Below are 4,264 nucleotides of genomic sequence, written 5' to 3'. Positions count from 1 at the left end.
GTTTTGTTACATGTCCTTTTGCATAGCACAGAGCTGCAGTTTCCAAGAACCTATCTACAAGACAAGTGGGGACTTATTATACACAGAGAACTTCCTTTTTCATCACTGCCCAGTGCTGTGTGTCAGTGTAAGGATGCATTCTAGTTTATTTCACCAGTCTCTTATTAATGGATATTTGGGTTATCTCCGATCTTTTGCTACTACAAAAAAATACTATGATGAATAACCATGCACACACACATAGGTGTTGGCATATTCACAGCATAAACTGTATTAGGAGAACTGCTGAGGCTAAGGGTACCCATAGGCATGCTTCTGACACATTACTGCCAACGGGCCCTTACTGGGTGGCATCAGTCTCAGCTCCCACCAGCACGTGTGAGTGCCAGGTTCCCACGGGAGTGAAGGTCTCTAATGCTCACTTCACAAATGGGGTAACCATGGCCCTGAGAGTCAATTCCAGGACTATCCAACTCCAGAACTCATGCTCTTTATGAACCAACTAGAGAACCAGTTATAAAACAGATAAGCACACAAAGCAGAAGAGGGAGAAGACAGGTAGAAGGACAAAGAGAAGAGTGACTAAGTCCTGCTGAGACAGCTTCATGGAGCCACATCCTCACCTTGTGGCTCTTTAAGAAAGAGCACATAAGACATTTACAGGACAGTTGTGTTGTCATAACTATGGGAATAAGCTGAGCCCATGAGCTGGAAAAAGTAGGGTGAAGGCTGAATCTAGCCCACAACTCCCAACTGCTACTTTTTGCTCCATTCTTAAAAACCTTCTCAGTAGCCAGAGCTCTCCCACCTCCCTTACTATAGGGTATGGTCTTCAGACAAGTGTTGGAATAAGATGATGCTGGGTCTAGAGTGGACTGCAAACAAATTATTTTTGTTGTTGCTTTTTTAAGAGATGGGTCTCATTATATTGCCCAGGCTGGTCTGGAATTCCTGGGCTCAAGTGATCCTCCCACCTCAGCTTCCCAAGTAGCTAGGACGACAGGCACATGCCACTGCACCTAGCTTATCTCTGTTTTGATGATGTATTTGTAAAAAAGAAGGTATCCACTTATCCTGGAGGGTTGGGGAGTAGTGAGCTATTATTACTATAAGCTATTCAGGAGATAGCCCTAAGTAACTTGCAAGGATACACACAAACCTAAACCAGGGTAACAGTGTGGCCAGAGGCCCTTTAGCAACCAGGTAAGAAGGTCTGAAATCCGATGATTTTCTTGGAAACAGTACTTCTGAAAAGACAGAGTATAGGTGGCTATTTTCTCAGTGTGGATAAGCAGTCCCTTCAAAAACTTTTTCATCTGCCTGACAAATCATGTTTTTCCCCTGCACTACATAACTTCATGATGAGAACTAGGACAGACACATGAAAAATAAGAATAGAAACCAGTCTATAATAATGCACTATAAATGTATATAAAATGTTACTGAATACAAAGAAAGGGAGAAATCAACTAGGATAAAGATAATGAGGGAAGACTCCTTCAAGTAATGACTGCAGACAAACCGTTCTTTTAAAAACATCATGTTGAAGAAAACACTGGCCCAGGCTATGGTAAATGCACAAGTTTTGGATTCCTAGGGTTCAACCCTGTCTGCATTTGCCAGGTGGGCATCTGTATCACCACATGAAGGTCTGGTCTTCATTTCCATAGATTCTAGATTTTACACAGCAGTCCTTCTAACCCTCTGGGGGTAGGGTGGGGTAGGGGCTTCTGTTTGGGTCCTTCTAATGAGAGACAGCTCGTCCTTCTCAGCCTGATGAGACACTCAGACTGGTGAACCTGTGTTGGACCAACACTGTCTCCCAAGTCATTAGCCCGAAACAACCTACTGATGTGGGGCCTCCCTGCACACATTTTACAGTGTTCCTGGAAGACAGCAGCTTCAGGATGGGGCAGAGGCCTCAGCCGGGCTCCTCCCTAACGAGGGAAATACCAGGAGGTTGGACTGCATGACAGGCGGCATCAGAAGACAGACAATAAACAATGAATTCAACCCTCCCGAGAAAGGTCTGTCCACACCAAAACTGCCCTGTCCTTTGTCTAAACCAAGAGACAAGCCATGTAAGCTTAAGGATATTCTAGGGACCACCTGAACATAGCTATTAAAATTCTCCATTAGCTTCCAGAACCTGCAGAGGCTGCGTGATCCACCAGATATAATTTGGAGCGATGTGGGCTTGGCTTACTCTTGCCCTACAGTAAAAATATGCCCACGAATCACGCATGTGGTAATACTAACTCTGTGAGCCCAGACATCTGACCCTTCTTGGTTATCTGCTGCATCACCCTCCCTCGGGCACTCCTATCATAGCTGCTGGGCTTCCTCCCACTCACTCCTGTCCAGGATGGAGAAAGGGGTACTGGGAATTGGTGGGGAGGGGTGATGTTCCACTCTTGATTGAACTATTCAAGTAGACCAACCAGGGAACAATCCTCCTCTGAACAAAAAAAAAAAAAAGCTTTCCCAGGATTCTTTAAGTCAAGAGCTCCCTTTGAAACAATCTCATTTATACCAGCTTTGCCCTGGAAGCTGTTTTGCAAGCGGCTGTCTCTGTACCTGAGCACAAAGACAGCCACCAGTGCCAGCCACAGAGTCCAGGTACTGCTTGACAGAGCAAACCCTACCAGTTCAGGGGCCAAAAGCTTAAAACTTGTTTTCACAGGAGGCCACAGGAATAAGTGATAAATTCCATGAACACACAGTGGCACAACCTGGCCAGAGAATCAGAGAAAGAGGCTTTCCATGTTGCCCTTTCTCCAGGAACATGAAATAACCAGGGGATGTTAGGACCCAGCATGGTCAGGTTGCTGGAAGGCCCCTGGGGGAACTAGACTGGCTGGAGAAGGCCGAGGCCAATAAAAGCGTGGGAGGCAGCATGCAAGGCGGTAAAGATGCCTGTGGGGGAGGCTGACACAGGGGGCAGCCACAAGCCACCCCCGCCTCAGAGTGGGTGGGGGCCAGGAAAACTGTGGCTGGAAGTTTGAGACTGGGAGGCCGGTGGCAAAGGGCAACTGCCCTTCCACCTGCTCCTTCCCTGGCTGCAGAAGGCCCCTTGCAGCCTCCAGGCCAGGCCATCTTTCCCTGTGGGGTAGGTCACGCTGGGCACTTTGTCCCCCTTCTCTGCAGGTGAAATCAGAGCGATGTGAAAATGAAGAACAGACTCAAAGCTACGGAGGGGTAGACTGTATGCCTTGGCTTGGCAATGGGCTGAGGCCAGCCCCCGGATCCTCCGGCACCAATAGCCCCTTTTCTTTTCCCACCCCAGGGCTGCTTCTCTAAGTTTTGCTCAGAGTCAACAGGAGTGCCCCAGGCCCTAGGGGGAGCCAGTGGGTCCCTCTAGGTCAAGGTGGTGGGGAGGGTTAAGAGCCAGCCTGCTTGGCTGTCTGTCCCCTCACTTTCTCACTCACTCACCTGTGAGCTGACTGACGAGGACCACCAGACAGCCTCTCAACAAGGCCAATCTTCCTACTCATTGTAAGAGGTAGGTAGGTAGGTAGGTAGGATTGACTGATTTATTTTAGAGACAGGGTTTCGCTCTGTCGCCCAGGCTGGAGTGCAGTGGCAGCTATGATCAAACTGGCCTTAAGAAAACCTCCTGCCTCAGCCTCCCAAGTAGGTGGGACTACAGGCGTGTGCCACCATGCCCAGCTAATGCGAAATGTCTTTAGATGGTCTTTAAAGAGAGGCAACTGCCATATTGCAGGTGCCTGGTTGAGGTTCCAGCCACCCCTGCCCTTAACCCCAAGCTCTGCGGCCTCCTCAGACGTCAGCAGAGTGTCCCTATCCAACAAAGCTCAAAGTACAAGGATGCTGAGGACTGAACATGTCAATCAACTGTACCCTTTTTCCCACCAAAGAGCAAAACAGAAAAATAGCTTCCCTGTAACAAAAATTACTCCTGCTGTCAGAGGAAGCTGTACCTGGACCACGTGCTTGCAATTCCACAGGCCACTGCTTTTACTGTACTGACAGTTGTTAGTTTTCTGTGAGGCTATCAGGCTACGTGTATGAAGACTGGTAAGAATCTTATTGATTCTCTCCACAGATAAAACTATTAAGAATGACACTCACTGTACCATACTGTCCTCTTTGGAGAACCCACAGGAGAAGAATTCTCTAACCTCAATAACAGAAACAGCTCTTTTCACTGAGCAGCCAGTCTGTTTTTAAAGGTATTGGCAAAATGGATAAAAATTTTCCTCTTTGCTTTGGCTGCTAGGAAGCTCAGAGCCAAACATGCAGC

The 4,264-nt window shown here is 47.7% G+C and overlaps 1 protein-coding gene across 1 annotated transcript in view; it reads right to left on the bottom strand.

Moving 5' to 3' along the window:
• Positions 1-4,264, bottom strand: part of CEP68 (centrosomal protein 68kDa) — a 28,748-nt gene that overhangs the window by 12,780 nt on the left and 11,704 nt on the right. The window lies entirely within an intron of this gene.

The sequence above is a fragment of the Propithecus coquereli genome, unplaced genomic scaffold (assembly GCF_000956105.1).
Source record: "Propithecus coquereli isolate 6110/MARCELLA unplaced genomic scaffold, Pcoq_1.0 Scaffold138, whole genome shotgun sequence".
Classification (NCBI taxonomy): Eukaryota; Metazoa; Chordata; class Mammalia; order Primates; family Indriidae; genus Propithecus; species Propithecus coquereli.
The sequence above is the reverse complement of the archived record's forward strand: the minus strand, read 5'-3'. Positions and strand labels throughout refer to the sequence as shown.